The sequence below is a fragment of the Nothobranchius furzeri genome, chromosome 7 (assembly GCF_043380555.1).
Source record: "Nothobranchius furzeri strain GRZ-AD chromosome 7, NfurGRZ-RIMD1, whole genome shotgun sequence".
NCBI classification, from domain to species: Eukaryota; Metazoa; Chordata; class Actinopteri; order Cyprinodontiformes; family Nothobranchiidae; genus Nothobranchius; species Nothobranchius furzeri.
Genome location: NC_091747.1, coordinates 1,872,972 through 1,890,978, shown reverse-complemented (window position 1 = coordinate 1,890,978; position 18,007 = coordinate 1,872,972). Strand labels below are relative to the sequence as shown.

The window sequence follows — 18,007 nt, the reverse complement described above, 5'->3', positions numbered from 1 at the left end:
CAGCAAAACCCTTGTTCCAAGGTCATGCCCCTCCCTACGGCTCCCACAGACGATGACCGCCTGCAAAGGCATGAAACCGCTCCTGGAACTCCGTTCCGCACACATTCATCTTTTCTCTGCTCGCTGAAGAACGTCAGCCTGCAGCCATATGCACCACACATAGTTGGTGGTCTTACCATCAACTGCACCCACATCTCAGATGCTCGCCTTGCTCTTTGGTCTGAAAAGTCAGCCATCAGCCAGCAGACGTTTGAACACCTGCGTCAGAAGGACCCCCTTCTGGTCAGTGTGACACGTAGCCATCGGCTCTTGTCACCTACTTGGCCGCAGAGGCTCCTGAAAGCGCCAGAGGTCTGCTCTCTGACTATCCAACTTGGAGCAAGACAGCTCACACATACATTCAGCATCATACCACAGCTTGATCCACCTGCACTCATTGGAGCAGATCTGCTGGTTCGACTAGGTGCCCAGCTGGACACTTGCAATCAAATCCTTTGGGCCCGGGCCACACCTTCCTCTGAGCCTCGCTCAGAAGGCCGTGAACACTTGCTGTCCGGACAGACCATTCCACAGGCCTGCCGTGCAGTGGTTGAGGCCAGCACGGTTCTGCCCCCACTGGTCAAAGGAGTGCCTGTTCGTCTAACTCTGATGAAGCATCAGAAGCTGCCAGGCACACAGGCCTTCTTCCAGCCATCACCACACTTCTTGGAGCTCAACTTAGCCGTCTGTGGCACGCCACTCTTGGAGCTGAACACTCGTTCTGCGTACTTGTTGGTCGAAAATCCGACCCAGAGTCCTATCCACCTGCCGGCAGGAAAGCCCTTGGGCATGCTGATAGATAGCTCATTCCATGACTTCGAACTTTCAGTCCCCGTGATCGGACAACTTCCGTTGTTCTTGAACGACAGACAGGTTGGTGCAGACACATTCAGTACTTTCCCTTCACAAATGATTACCATCAAGCGGCATGAAGCCCTTCCTGAGGAACCCATTTGCAGTGCAACCTTAGATACTGACGGCGGTCAGTGTCTAACGGTTTTTGCAATAAATACTCAACCCTCTGAGTCACCGGTTGAAAGCCCGGAACACCAGAGACCCTCCTCCTCTGAACCTTATGACGGCTTCGAGGCCGAAGTCAGCCAGCAGCTTGACAAAGCGGATGCGCTGGAGTCAGAGGAGCAGAGAGCAGCGCTTAGAAGCCTGTTCTATGAGTTTCAGTCCGTCTTATCCAGGGACTCCCTGGACTGTGGACTCACAAACCTGCACACGGTTCGCATTCCGACGAACCCGAATGCCCCTCCTACTTATGTACGTCAGTACAAGATTCCCCTCGCTGCTTATGAGTCGATCCAGGAGATCCTCAATCAGCTGAAGGAGAAAAACATCATCAGAGAGTGTAACTCCACTTACAACTCTCCCATCTGGCCGGTTCTGAAACCGACTGGGAAATGGCGTCTCACCATAGACTATCGTGCACTGAACAAACAGGTACCTCTCTCCAGGTGGCCTATGATCCATTTAGATCAGGAGCTAGCCAGAGTCAGAGATGCTCGTTTCTTCTCTACGGTTGACGTAGCCAACGGCTTCTGGACCATGAAGGTTGAGCCGGCGGACCAGTATAAACTGGCTTTCTCCTTTGGAAATCGCCAATATACTTGGAACCGCTGCCCCTTTGGCTACTCTAACTCACCTGCCGAGTTCAACATCTTCCTCCACAAAGCCATGTCAGATGCTGCTTCCAGAGGGAACCTCATATATGTCGATGACATCTTGATGAGGAGTCGAACCTTCGAGGAGCACCTGGCCGAACTCCGTCACGTGCTGCAACAGCTCGCTGATGCCGGAGCTAAATTGGCGATTCTCAAGGGACAGTGGTGTCGAACCAAAGTGGAGTATGTTGGACTGCTGGTTGGCCCTAATGGAGTCGAGCCCCAAGCGGGACGCATTAGAGCCATTCAGGACATCAAAGCCCCAGCTAATCTGACTGAACTCAGGAGCTTCCTCGGAGTCTGCAACTACTCCAGACAGTTCATTGAGGAGTACGCTGAAACAGCGAGGCCCCTCACTGAGCTGCTTCGGAACGACACACCTTTCGTGTGGGACAGACCCCAAGAACTCTCCTTCCAGTTCCTAAAACAGAAGTTGGCGTCCGCACCCTGTCTGGCTTACCCAGACAAGGATAAAGAGTTCTACATAGAGGCTACTTTCTCCTCTCACTGCCTGAGCGCTGCTTTGAAGCAGAAACACGATCAGGACATGAGAGTTGTGGCATACGCCAGCAAGCCTCTGAGCAAGGTGGAACTCCAGTTCTCAGACTGCGAGAGAGCTCTCCTCTCTACAGTCTGGGCTGTCGAACACTTTCGTAGTTACATCGGTGGACAGAAGGTGATCATTGAAACGTGTCATCAGCCTGTCACCTTCCTAAACAGCCAGCGTCTGCGCGAAGGAAGAGTGTCAAACAGCCGCATTGCGACGTGGATGATGGTGCTCCAAGGATACAACATTGAGGTCAAGTATGGTCAGAACACCAAGCTAGCGCTAGGACAAGGGCTAGCAGGCTGCCAGCACTGTGACTCTGACTCCGTCATGGGCCCCCTGGACACACCTGCCGCAGTCTACCCAACCGCATCCAATCATCGCTACTTTGATGAGAATGTTTGCCAAGGGCTTCCGAAAGTTTACACTGACGGATGCGCCTACCTTCACGAAGGCCAGCTCCGTGCCGGGGTTGGAGTCGTTTGGGTGGACTGTGACACTAAGCAACCAAATCACTACCGGTTGGGCCAAAAGTCTAGTCAGTACGCCGAAATTGCTGCAGTGTTGATAACCCTCCAGCAGGCGGCAGCCTTGGACATCACTCAAATCGTCCTTTGCTCTGATTCAAACTACGCTAGACACAGCTTCATCTCTCACTTCCCCATGTGGAAGGAGAACCACATGAAAAACGCCAGGAACAGAGACGTGAAACACTCGGAGTTATTCCTAGCGTGTGATCTGCTCACCACTGAGAAAGGCATAATGGTCTACTGGAAAAAGGTCAAAGGTCACTCCAGGACCCTAGGTCCGGAGAAAGATGGTAATGACGAAGCAGACCGCCTTGCTAAGCTCGGTGCTGACCAGGGAACCTGTTGGGAATTCAAAGACGAGTGGCTTCCTCCCAAGGCCGTTCACGAGGTCTGTGCGATTACTCGTCGCCATGCTAGCCAGGCAGACGAACCTCGGACCGTTGAGGTACCCGTGTTTCTAGGCAGAAAACCACATGACGCGGACCTAGTCACCATGCAGGAACAAGATCCTGACCTGAAGCTCATCCGCGAGCTTCTCCAAAAGGGCCCGATGTCTAAACAACCATCACCACCTACTGGCGCAAGCCGAGATTTGGTAACCCTGCATCGTCAACTCGCGCATCTGAAACTACAAAACGATTTGTTAGTTTACATACGTGACGATCACAGCCCGCCGCGCTGGGTTGTTCCACTCGACCACAGAGGAGTGATGCTTGCCTACGCCCACGACACTCCGGTTGGAGGTCACCGCGGAACAAAAGCTACCCTCGCGTCACTGACAGAAGTAGCATATTGGCCATCGATGTCCAAGGATGTACACAGCTATGTCCAAGGCTGCCTCGTCTGTGCCCAGTTTCAACCCTCCCAGCCGCTTGCTAGAGCACCACTGCAACGCAGGGGAATAACCTTCCCTTGGTCCCACCTGCAGATCGACTGGGTTGGACCGGTTCCCAAATCGGCAAGAGGAAACAAATATATGCTAACTGTAACTTGCAGTTTCACGAAGTGGGTGGAGTGCCTTCCAGCGCCAAACGATACAGCCGTCACAACCGCTGTACTGCTGATTAACCACGTTTTTAGTCGATGGGGACTTCCACTCTGCATTGACTCTGACCGGGGAACTCATTTCACATCCAGTGTAATGACATCCCTGTTTGAACTTCTGGGGGTGGAAGTGAGATTCCACCTCCCCTATCACCCACAGTCATCCGGACAGGTCGAACGGATGAACCGCACGGTCGTCTCTATGCTCAAAAAGTACGTCTGCTCCACTGGGAAGGACTGGGACGTCAAGCTCCCTCTGGTCCTGATGGCCATACGGTCCACTCCACAGCGATCCACTGGGGTTACGCCCTTTGAGATGATGACCGGCAGACTGATGACTCTACCACTGCACCTCCTGTATCACCCAGAGGATGTCAGTGTTGCCACTGCCTATACCGCCCATCAGTATGTGGCAGACTTGAAAACACACCTCAGAGCTACGTTCGCGCACGCTCAGAAGAAACTGGAGACCAACGTAGAAGGCGCTAAAGCCTACTACGACCAAAAGACAACCAGCCGCGAATACGAGGTGGGTGACAAAGTATTCTACTTTCGGTTCGCCCAACCGGCACGCAAAGCTAAGAAGTTCCTGCCCTGCTGGTCAGGACCATTTGAGATCGTGGCAAAACTCTCTCCAGTTGCATACAGGTTACGCATCACCAAAGCGAGACAGGAGCCTGTCTACAAATGGGTGCATGCAAACCAAATCAAACCCTACGTCAAACCATCCCCGCGGGTACAGAGACCAGACTCCCCGCAGGAGGTAGACGTAGTCGCTACATAGTTCTATGCATGGAAATGGAAAAGGGGGGAAAGTGCACGTTTAACCCACTAACATGTACTAACCGACAAAGAACCAGCCCCCCCCCCCCCCCCCCCCCCCGCCGTCACTTTCACTAACCAAGAGAAACTTCTCCTAGACCTCTAACAGGATGTACTCACTAAAACCTTACAGGGTACACATGTAACTGTCAACCTACATTCTGCTCTGATTAATGAATCTCTACGTGCAATCAAGACTTTGTCTGAAACCATACATCAGGATATTGTGTACACATGAGTGGTGGGAGATTTGATGCAGGACCTGCTCAGGGAAGTAAGTTCCACGCTGGACAGCTTGATTGAAAGTCGTATTTCCCCGTACTTGGTACCACTGGACCTGCTCAAAGATAGCTTGACAGCTGCTACCCCTCTACTGTGCACCTTTCACAAATCCACCTAGCGTACAGCCTAAGTAGTGCAATGCCCATTCACGTTGGAAAAAAATTAGAACTCGTTTTCCTGTTAAACGTTCCCATAATTGTGACACCTCACATCTATAGGTTTAAGTCGATGCTGAACTTTGGTATTTGAAAGGACGGTAGGCATTTCCACTTTGAACTAGAAACCTGGCACTCCATCACCTCAACCTCGAACAGCATGACTCAGAGATTGAGATCATGGACGCTTTCCAGGGTTATAACTTTACCATCGATTTAGAAATTGACCAACAATTACTGATTGAAGGAACCAAACTTGTTAAGTTCACACAAACCCCGCGTGAACTTACTTTGACGCCCATGAATAGATACCCAAGACGCTACATTGACACAGATTATACGACTTTAATCTGCACATTGGTCGCCCTGGGGATGGGATGGCTCATCACGGCCGTGATTGCTTATTCCGCCTACAGGCGTGTTAAGAAACTCCAAGATAAGATGCACTTGCTCACCTACGGTGTGCCTCGTGACCGCGTTCGGGGAGACTCCAAGCGTGAATGTACCACACCTGTCTAAAGGGGATGAGCAACATTTTCTTTATTATTTTGTAACCCTAAGAGTAGTTCTCACTTTAGTCTACCTCACATTTTTATCTGAGTGTTGCATTATGTCACATTCTTTATAAGCTACACACTGAATGTATGACCTAAGAATGTATTTTATGAGACCTCAAGGTTGCTATGAATTTTCTTGGATGTTATATGTTTTTTTTTTTGGGTTTTCTGTATTTTTGTTTCTTACTTGGTCACATATTAACTAGTGGTTATGTGCCGGCCCAGCTCAGTCTGTCAATGACTCTGTCTGACGCACCAGCACATTGTAGTACCTCTTAGTTTTATGGTCCTTGTTTTAGCCCAAAGACTGTCCTGATCCACCCTTTGGACCAAAAAGGGGGGAATCTTGGGACCACATAGGTCAATGCGCGTTTGCGAACTATGGACCTCGTACATCACCGCGTGCTCCATAAAACTGAACTGTATGGCCGGCGGTGAGATGCCTTTGTGTTCCCTCGTGGAGTTAACCGCCCACCGACCTTCCTCCTTCTACACTACTACCTCTCGCATGGACGACATCATCATTGCGTACCACCTGCGTGAGTGGCTTCTTCTCGTTATGCGCGTTGGGGACTATCCCGTTTCCTATCCTCTTTGTGCCTGACCAGGATCAAAGACCAAAGGCGCCAGGATCCAAGACAAAGACCAAAGACAAAGGCGTCCAAGGAGACCAACGTCCTAAGGGACAAACCCACCTGTGCTTCCGACAATCAAGTCGACCTACGTTCATGAGGAACAAACCCATCTGTGCTTCCGACGATCGAGCTTTGGGCGCGATCCCCGAAACCAAAAGGGGGAATGTTGAGGGTCTGACCTCATGAGGAAATTACTATGCAGTGATTTTCTCCAAAATGACTGTGCTTAAATTGCTCTGAAAAGCAAATAATCACATCAGCGCCAAGAAACTTCATTTCCCATGATGCTTTGCACACGGAAGCATTGTGATGACGTCACCGCCTAGTACCAGAAACACGTTCTGCGCATGTGCGGGAAGCCGTGGAGCTTTTCCCGCAAACTAAGACCATACATCTTCAGCAGAGACAAAGAAACCTCGTTCTTTTGCCCAGGATACCTGGCGGTGAGGACACGCTTGTCGAACGCTCCGACTTCTTTGAGCACGCGGAAGCTCTAAGAGCCAAGTTGAGCCCACGGGACCGCTGATCTGCTCGTTTCTGCTCCCCTCCAGCTGATGTTTGAGGACACAGAACCCGCGGAGGGAAACAACAACTCCATCCAGCTCTCAGAAACGCTGTAAGTTGTCAAACTCAGCCCAAAAGGAACTTCGTTTTCTTTGTGTCCAGCCGTGGAGAAACACTCGTGGAGCCAAACAACGGAGAAAGCATCAAACCAACGGACGACGCCAAACTGCGGAGAAACACGGAGAACCGTCAAATCAAAACAGTGAGGGACGCTTCACTGTTCTGGTGATCAGAAACTCATCTCTTTCTCTCATTCTTTCCTTCTCCCGTTTCCTCTATAGTCTCAAATAAGCAATAAACCGCGTCTATTGCTTAAAAAGTAGCTTCGTGTTTTCCTCTTTCGTCCCAAACACGTCCGTCGGGTCATTTTGAAGAATAAACTGCTTATTGATCATTGTTTGGTATCTTAAAATGGTTTCTGTCATGGCCAGGCTGAAACTAAAAGATATTAATTTGTGATTAATCTTTTGTGTTGTTTCATGATCTTTTGAAATGTTTTGAGTGATTTAAGGTTAAGTTACTACTGATTCTAAGTGCTTTGGAAGTTAAAGTGCAAGTTGCCACCCACACTTTAGCCAGACAAAGGGGTCAGCCATCTTGTATTCAAGACTCCATTTTGAATCCATACACACGCACACACACACACACACACACACACACACACACACACACACACACACACTACTCCTTTGTGAGAACAAAGGACCCCATTCATACATCCTCCATCACATGCAAACACATCCATCTTCAATCATATCACACGGTTATTATTCATCTACTCCACTGTTTATTCATTTGACAAATTGTTAATTAAATGTTATAAAATTCAGATTTTTGTGTCCAGTAGCTTTGTTGTGTCGAAGAGAAGTCTCTGCTCCAAGGATTCTACGAACTTCAAGAAAGACTGATAAGAGTTTTGGATTCAATTTTTCCCCGGAAAAAGGGGAATGGTGCCCCGTATATCTAAGAATATCTTAATTAATTAATAAATCAGTAAATATTCCCATATTTACAGAATTTATTGAAGAATCCAAAAGTAAGTTGAAGCTTACTAATTGTTCGCTCCTAATAACCCCAACACTGTGTAGCACTTCCATTGTAATGCAATGCAGCAGTTTTCAATCTGAAAAGAAAGAATAAATAAATAAAAAATAGCTTTTAGACAAAAATATAGATTTTATGTAAAAATTAATTAAAAGCATGTATTTAACTCATTATTGATTATCTGTCCTGGATAACATTCTTTTCATGGAGAATACAGAGCACGTGACAGAAAGCACATTGAATCTGATTTGTCTTGTTCTGACAAACAAATGTCAGATCTGTATACTGGAAAGAAATGTATTATCAAACATACTCACTTAGATAATTATTCAGTCAGAGTTACATCATAAAATCCATTCGTTTCACTGAAAAAGGAGCAGGCAGAACTATGAACTTGTTTAGCCCGTCCAAGTAACATGGAATAATAAAATACATGTATCTGTATGTAAATGTAGTTTAAATGTCTTCCCACAATAGCTCATGTAGATTCTGTCTGAGTTATACCATAAAAATCCTGCAGTTCCACTAAAAGAGTATTTACCTGCAAAACAGCCTGTTAGCTCAGCTTTCTGCTGCTTCCTCTAGCAATAGCAGTACACAGGTTAGCTCCAGTAGCTGCAAAGTCTCTGATGTTCCACAGGTTCCTGAAAAATTAGCAAACTTATTAACATAAACTGCAATAATTAATTCCATGAAACCAGTAATGAATATGTTAAGATGAGTTTTTAATACGTCTCTCTGGAACAATAGTCCATTGTCCTGAGGCTAGCACAATGGCTTGCTTAGCAGCTAGCTAGTGAGCTAGCATCTGGTTAAAACCAACTTAAAAAGTGGCTTAACTTACAGATGAACTAAGAAAAGATAAAATATATTATCAATACTCACTTTAGATCCTCAGTAGACACCACAGACAGCAGAAATAACCTGTTTGGGGCTCAAAATTCATGGTGTTGACCAGGTGGGGAAAAAAAATGTCTTGGAGGCTACATCACTTCCAGGTCACTGAACTATCACTCAAGAGAAACCACTGTCCTATGGTAGAGGACTTCTCAGAAGTCCCGCCCACCCGAAAGGGTTGTGTCAGAATTGCAACCAAAAACTCAGGGATTGCAAAGGAGAAAGCCAGACAGTGTAAGTGCAAATCTGGAAGTGAGAGCAAAGCTCTGAGCAGAGAGAACAAAACTAAGGAAATTGATAACAAAAACACATAGAGGCAAACAGAAAAAGGAAACATACTTTGTTACTCATTTTAAGAAGTTGATTCAGATAGTAAGTTTTACTTTTGAAACATGTTTTTTTCCTTTAGTCAATATTTTTGTTCTGTCAATTTCTTAATTTTTGTTTGACCGTCACAGTGATTTTCTTGATCATTTTAAGAATCTGATTCAGATCGTAAGTTTTTCTTTTGAAACCAAGGTTTTTTCTCTCAGTGTCTTAAAATTTGTTTGCTCTCCAAAGTGTTTTTCTTGATCCTATTGGCACAAATCTAATCCCATACAATTGGACCCAGAATGATGTGAAATTGTGCTTCGTGCAACATAATTCTGGGTGCCATTTAAAAACCATAAGTGCTAATGACTCTATTCCTTTTTGTGGTTGTAGGGGCTGTTTATTGGAGTACACTAAAACAAACCTGATCTCTCTAGGATATTCAGAAGCCAAGTTATAAGCCCACAAATGTGTAACTGGACTACTTCTTTAAAGTGACACCAGGCCCGGTGACCTTTGGGACATGGTTTGACCCCCTATGGGAATGTGCGATCATCATGAAACGTTCAGATCACTTACAACTCAATAGATTCTACCTTCCTGTAACGTTTCAGCCTGATTGGACCATGTTTTCACACAAATGAACCCAGAATGATGTGAAATTGTGCTTCGTGCAACATAATTCTGGGTGCCATTTAAAAACCATAAGTGCTAATGACTCCATTCCTTTTTGGGGTAATGGGGGCTGTTAATTGGAGTACTCTGAAACAAACCTGACCTCTCTAGGACATTCAGAAGCCAAGTTATAAGCCCACAAATATGTAACTGGACTACTTCTTTAAAGTGACACCAGGCCCGGTGACCTTTGGGACATGTTTTGACCCCCTATAGGAATGTGCGATCATCATGAAACGTTCAGATCACTTACAACTCAATAGATTCTACCTTCTTGTAACGTTTCAGCCTGATTGGAGCTTGTTTTCACACAAATGGACCGAGAATGATGTGAAATTGTGCTTCGTGCAACATGATTCTGGGTGCCATTTACAAACCATAAGTGCTAATGACTCCATTCCTTTTTGTGGTTGTAGGGGCTGTTGATTGGAGTACACTAAAACAAACCTGATCTCTCTAGGACATTCAGAAGCCAAGTTATAAGCCCACAAATGTGTAACTGGACTACTTCTTTAAAGTGACACCAGGCCCGGTGACCTTTGGGACATGGTTTGACCCCTTATAGGAATGTGCGATCATCATGAAACGTTCAGATCACTTACAACTCAATAGATTCTACCTTCCTGTAAGGTTTCAGCCTGATTGGACCTTGTTTTCACACAAATGAACCCAGAATGATGTGAAATTGTGCTTCGTGCAACATAATTCTGGGTGCCAATTACAAACCATAAGTGCTAATGACTCCATTCCTTTTTGTGGTTGTAGGGGCTGTTGATTGGAGTACACTAAAACAAACCTGATCTCTCTAGGACATTCAGAAGCCAAGTTATCAGCCCACAAATGTGTAACTGGACTACTTCTTTAAATTGACACCAGATCCGGTGACCTTTGGGACATGGTTTGACCCCCTATAGGAATGTGCGATCATCATGAAACGTTCAGATCACTTACAACTCAATAGATTCTACCTTCTTGTAACGTTTCAGCCTGATTGGACCTTGTTTTCACACAAATGGACCCAGAATGATGTGAAATTGTGCTTCGTGCAACATAATTCTGGGTGCCATTTAAAAACCATAAGTGCTAATGACTCTATTCCTTTTTGTGGTTGTAGGGGCTGTTGATTGGAGTACACTAAAACAAACCTGATCTCTCTAGGACATTCAGAAGCCAAGTTATCAGCCCACAAATGTGTAACTGGACTACTTCTTTAAATTGACACCAGATCCGGTGACCTTTGGGACATGGTTTGACCCCCTATAGGAATGTGCGATCATCATGAAACGTTCAGATCACTTACAACTCAATAGATTCTACCTTCCTGTAACGTTTCAGCCTGATTGGACCTTGTTTTCACACAAATGAACCCAGAATGATGTGAAATTGTGCTTCGTGCAACATGATTCTGGGTGCCATTTACAAACCATAAGTGCTAATGACTCCATTCCTTTTTGTGGTTGTAGGGGCTGTTGATTGGAGTACACTAAAACAAACCTGATCTCTCTAGGACATTCAGAAGCCAAGTTATAAGCCCACAAATGTGTAACTGGACTACTTCTTTAAAGTGACACCAGGCCCGGTGACCTTTGGGACATGGTTTGACCCCTTATAGGAATGTGCGATCATCATGAAACGTTCAGATCACTTACAACTCAATAGATTCTACCTTCCTGTAAGGTTTCAGCCTGATTGGACCTTGTTTTCACACAAATGAACCCAGAATGATGTGAAATTGTGCTTCGTGCAACATAATTCTGGGTGCCATTTAAAAACCATAAGTGCTAATGACGCTATTCCTTTTTGTGGTTGTAGGGGCTGTTGATTGGAGTACACTAAAACAAACCTGATCTCTCTAGGACATTCAGAAGCCAAGTTATCAGCCCACAAATGTGTAACTGGACTACTTCTTTAAATTGACACCAGATCCGGTGACCTTTGGGACATGGTTTGACCCCCTATAGGAATGTGCGATCATCATGAAACGTTCAGATCACTTACAACTCAATAGATTCTACCTTCCTGTAACGTTTCAGCCTGATTGGACCTTGTTTTCACACAAATGAACCCAGAATGATGTGAAATTGTGCTTCATGCAACATAATTCTGGGTGCCATTTAAAAACCATAAGTGCTAATGACTCCATTCATTTTGGGGTAATGGGGGCTGTTAATTGGAGTACTCTGAAACAAATCTGACCTCTCTAGGACATTCAGAAGCCAAGTTATAAGCCCACAAATATGTAACTGGACTACTTCTTGAAAGTGACACCAGGGCCGGTGACCTTTGGGACATGGTTTGACCCCCTATAGGAATGTGCGATCATCATGAAACGTTCAGATCACTTACAACTCAATAGATTCTACCTTCTTGTAACGTTTCAGCCTGATTGGAGCTTGTTTTCACACAAATGGACCTAGAATGATGTGAAATTGTGCTTCGTGCAACATGATTCTGGGTGCCATTTACAAACCATGAGTGCTAATGACGCCATTCCTTTTTGTGGTTGTAGGGGCTGTTGATTGGAGTACACTAAAACAAACCTGACCTCTCTAGGACATTCAGAAGCCAAGTTTTAAGCCCACAAAGGTGTAACTGCACTACTTCTTTAAAGTGACACCAGGCCCGGTGACCTTTGGGACATGGTTTGACCCCCTATAGGAATATGCGATCATCATGAAACGTTCAGATCACTTACAACTCAATAGATTCTACCTTCTTGTAACGTTTCAGCCTGATTGGACCTTGTTTTCACACAAATGGGCCCAGAATGATGTGAAATTGTGCTTCGTGCAACATAATTCTTGGTGCCATTTACAAACCATGAGTGCTAATGACTCCATTCCTTTTTGTGGTTGTAGGGGCTGTTGATTGGAGTACACTAAAACAAACCTGACCTCTCTAGGACATTCAGAAGCCAAGTTTTAAGCCCACAAATGTGTAACTGGACTTCTTCTTTAAAGTGACACCAGGCCCGGTGACCTTTGGGACATGGTTTGACCCCTTATAGGAATGTGCGATCATCATGAAACGTTCAGATCACTTACAACTCATTAGATTCTACCTTCCTGTAACATTTCAGCCTGATTGGACCTTGTTTTCACACAAATGAACCCAGAATGATGTGAAATTGTGCTTCGTGCAACATAATTCTGGGTGCCATTTACAAACCATAAGTGCTAATGACTCTATTCCTTTTTGTGGTTGTAGGGGCTGTTTATTGGAGTACACTAAAACAAACCTGATCTCTCTAGGATATTCAGAAGCCAAGTTATAAGCCCACAAATGTGTAACTGGACTACTTCTTTAAAGTGACACCAGGCCCGGTGACCTTTGGGACATGGTTTGACCCCCTATAGGAATGTGCGATCATCATGAAACATTCAGATCACTTACAACTCAATAGATTCTACCTTCCTGTAACGTTTCAGCCTGATTGGACCTTGTTTTCACACAAATGAACCCAGAATGATGTGAAATTGTGCTTCATGCAACATAATTCTGGGTGCCATTTAAAAACCATAAGTGCTAATGACTACATTCCTTTTTGGGGTAATGGGGGCTGTTAATTGGAGTACTCTGATACAAACCTGACCTCTCTAGGACATTCAGAAGCCAAGTTATAAGCCCACAAATATGTAACTGGACTACTTCTTTAAAGTGACACCAGGCCCGGTGACCTTTGGGACATGTTTTGACCCCCTATAGGAATGTGCGATCATCATGAAACGTTCAGATCACTTACAACTCAATAGATTCTACCTTCCTGTAACATTTCAGCCTGATTGGACCTTGTTTTCACACAAATGAACCCAGAATGATGTGAAATTGTGCTTCGTGCAACATGATTCTGGGTGCCATTTACAAACCATAAGTGCTAATGACTCCATTCCTTTTTGTGGTTGTAGGGGCTGTTGATTGGAGTATACTAAAACAAACCTGATCTCTCTAGGACATTTAGAAGCCAAGTTATAAGCCCACAAATGTGTAACTGGACTACTTCTTTAAATTGACACCAGATCCGGTGACCTTTGGGACATGGTTTGACCCCCTATAGGAATGTGCGATCATCATGAAACGTTCAGATCACTTACAACTCAATAGATTCTACCTTCTTGTAACGTTTCAGCCTGATTGGACCTTGTTTACACACAAATGGACCCAGAATGATGTGAAATTGTGCTTCGTGCAACATAATTCTGGGTACCATTTAAAAACCATAAGTGCTAATGACTCTATTCCTTTTTGTGGTTGTAGGGGCTGTTTATTGGAGTACACTAAAACAAACCTGATCTCTCTAGGATATTCAGAAGCCAAGTTATAAGCCCACAAATGTGTAACTGGACTACTTCTTTAAAGTGACACAAGGCCCGGTGACCTTTGGGATATGGTTTGACCCCCTATAGGAATGTGCGATCATCATGAAACATTCAGATCACTTACAACTCAATAGATTCTACCTTCCTGTAACGTTTCAGCCTGATTGGACCTTGTTTTCACACAAATGAACCCAGAATGATGTGAAATTGTGCTTCATGCAACATAATTCTGGGTGCCATTTACAAACCATAAGTGCTAATGACTCCATTCCTTTTTGGGGTAATGGGGGCTGTTAATTGGAGTACTCTGAAACAAACCTGACCTCTCTAGGACATTCAGAAGCCAAGTTATAAGCCCACAAATATGTAACTGGATTACTTCTTGAAAGTGACACCAGGCCCGGTGACCTTTGGGACATGGTTTGACCCCCTATAGGAATATGCGATCATCATGAAACGTTCAGATGACTTACAACTCAATAGATTCTACCTTCTTGTATCGTTTCAGCCTGATTGGAGCTTGTTTTCACACAAATGGACCTAGAATGATGTGAAATTGTGCTTCGTGCAACATGATTCTGATTGCCATTTACAAACCATAAGTGCTAATGACTCCATTCCTTTTTGTGGTTGTAGGGGCTGTTGATTGGAGTACACTAAAACAAACCTGATCTCTCTAGGACATTCAGAAGCCAAGTTATAAGCCCACAAATGTGTAACTGGACTACTTCTTTAAATTGACACCAGATCCGGTGACCTTTGGGACATGGTATGACCCCCTTAGGAAAGTGCTATCATCATGAAACGTTCAGATCACTTACAACTCAATAGATTCTACCTTCCTGTAACGTTTCAGCCTGATTGGACCTTGTTTTCACACAAATGAACCCAGAATGATGTGAAATTGTGCTTCGTGCAACATAATTCTGGGTGCCATTTACAAACCATAAGTGCTAATGACTCCATTCCTTTTTGTGGTTGTAGGGGCTGTTGATTGGAGTACACTAAAACAAACCTGATCTCTCTAGGACAGTCAGAAGCCAAGTTATAAGCCCACAAATGTGTAACTGGACTACTTTATATTGACACCAGATCCGGTTACCTTTGGGACATGGTTTGACCCCCTATAGGAATGTGCGATCATCATGAAACGTTCAGGTCACTTACAACTCAATAGATTCTACCTTCCTGTAACGTTTCAGCCTGATTGGACCTTGTTTTCACACAAATGAACCCAGAATGATGTGAAATTGTGCTTCATGCAACATAATTCTGGGTGCCATTTACAAACCATAAGTGCTAATGACTCCATTCCTTTTTGGGGTAATGGGGGCTGTTAATTGGAGTACTCTGAAACAAACCTGACCTCTCTAGGACATTCAGAAGCCAAGTTATAAGCCCACAAATATGTAACTGGACTACTTCTTGAAAGTGACACCAGGCCCGGTGACCTTTGGGACATGGTTTGACCCCCTATAGGAATGTGCGATCATCATGAAACGTTCAGATCACTTACAACTCAATAGCTTCTACCTTCCTGTAATGTTTCAGCCTGATTGGACCTTGTTTTCACACAAATGAACCCAGAATGATGTGAAATTGTGCTTCGTGCAACATAATTCTGGGTGCCATTTACAAACCATGAGTGCTAATGACTCCATTCCATTTTGTGGTTGTAGGGGCTGTTGATTGGAGTACACTAAAACAAACCTGACCTCTCTAGGACATTCAGAAGCCAAGTTATAAGCCCACAAATGTGTAACTGGACTACTTCTTTAAATTGACACCAGATCCGGTGACCTTTGGGACATGGTTTGACCCCCTATAGGAATGTGCGATCATCATGAAACGTTCAGATTACTTACAACTCAATAGATTCTACCTTCCTGTAATGTTTCAGCCTGATTGGACCTTGTTTTCACACAAATGGACCCAGAATGATGTGAAATTGTGCTTTGTGCCACATAATTCTGGGTGCGATTTACAAACCATAAGTGCTAATGACTCCATTCCTTTTTGTGGTTGTAGGGGCTGTTGGTTGGAGTACACTGAAACAAACCTGATCTCTCTAGGACATTCAGAAGCCAAGTTATAAGCCCACAAATGTGTAACTGGACTACTTTATATTGACACCAGATCCGGTTACCTTTGGGACATGGTTTGACCCCCTATAGGAATGTGCGATCATCATGAAACGTTCAGGTCACTTACAACTCAATAGATTCTACCTTCCTGTAACGTTTCAGCCTGATTGGACCTTGTTTTCACACAAATGAACCCAGAATGATGTGAAATTGTGCTTCATGCAACATAATTCTGGGTGCCATTTACAAACCATAAGTGCTAATGACTCCATTCCTTTTTGGGGTAATGGGGGCTGTTAATTGGAGTACTCTGAAACAAACCTGACCTCTCTAGGACATTCAGAAGCCAAGTTATAAGCCCACAAATATGTAACTGGACTACTTCTTGAAAGTGACACCAGGCCCGGTGACCTTTGGGACATGGTTTGACCCCCTATAGGAATGTGCGATCATCATGAAACGTTCAGATCACTTACAACTCAATAGATTCTACCTTCCTGTAATGTTTCAGCCTGATTGGACCTTGTTTTCACACAAATGAACCCAGAATGATGTGAAATTGTGCTTCGTGCAACATAATTCTGGGTGCCATTTACAAACCATGAGTGCTAATGACTCCATTCCATTTTGTGGTTGTAGGGGCTGTTGATTGGAGTACACTAAAACAAACCTGACCTCTCTAGGACATTCAGAAGCCAAGTTATAAGCCCACAAATGTGTAACTGGACTACTTCTTTAAATTGACACCAGATCCGGTGACCTTTGGGACATGGTTTGACCCCCTATAGGAATGTGCGATCATCATGAAACGTTCAGATTACTTACAACTCAATAGATTCTACCTTCCTGTAATGTTTCAGCCTGATTGGACCTTGTTTTCACACAAATGGACCCAGAATGATGTGAAATTGTGCTTTGTGCCACATAATTCTGGGTGCGATTTACAAACCATAAGTGCTAATGACTCCATTCCTTTTTGTGGTTGTAGGGGCTGTTGGTTGGAGTACACTGAAACAAACCTGATCTCTCTAGGACATTCAGAAGCCAAGTTATAAGCCCACAAATGTGTAACTTGACTACTTCTTTAAATTGACACCAGATCCGGTGACCTTTGGGACATGGTTTGACCCCCTTAGGAAAGTGCTATCATCATGAAACGTTCAGATCACTTACAACTCATTAGATTCTACCTTCCTGTAACGTTTCAGCCTGATTGGACCTTGTTTTCACACAAATGAACCCAGAATGATGTGAAATTGTGCTTCGTGCAACATGATTCTGGGTGCCATTTACAAACCATAAGTGCTAATGACTCCATTCCTTTTTGTGGTTGTAGGGGCTGTTGATTGGAGTATACTAAAACAAACCTGATCTCTCTAGGACATTTAGAAGCCAAGTTATAAGCCCACAAATGTGTAACTGGACTACTTCTTTAAATTGACACCAGATCCGGTGACCTTTGGGACATGGTTTGACCCCCTATAGGAATGTGCGATCATCATGAAACGTTCAGATCACTTACAACTCAATAGATTCTACCTTCTTGTAACATCTCAGCATGATTGGACCTTGTTTACACACAAATGGACCCAGAATGATGTGAAATTGTGCTTCGTGCAACATAATTCTGGGTGCCATTTAAAAACCATAAGTGCTAATGACTCTATTCCTTTTTGTGGTTGTAGGGGCTGTTTATTGGAGTACACTAAAACAAACCTGATCTCTCTAGGATATTCAGAAGCCAAGTTATAAGCCCACAAATGTGTAACTGGACTACTTCTTTAAAGTGACACCAGGCCCGGTGACCTTTGGGACATGGTTTGACCCCCTATAG

General features: G+C 44.5%; 1 long non-coding RNA gene across 2 annotated transcripts; it reads right to left on the bottom strand.

The window, feature by feature from the left end:
* Window positions 1-6,690: 6,690 nt before the first annotated feature.
* Window positions 6,691-9,495, bottom strand: LOC129162931 (uncharacterized). 2 transcript variants are annotated; one of them, XR_011521115.1, is made up of 4 exons: window positions 8,775-9,495; window positions 8,431-8,533; window positions 8,207-8,254; window positions 6,691-7,968 (listed from the first exon to the last, which is right to left on the bottom strand). It is a non-coding gene; the product is annotated as an uncharacterized lncRNA (long non-coding RNA). The 2 variants fall into 2 exon arrangements; XR_011521114.1 differs by lacking the exon at window positions 6,691-7,968 and having other exon boundaries at window positions 8,004-8,254; window positions 8,775-9,491.
* Window positions 9,496-18,007: the final 8,512 nt, after the last annotated feature.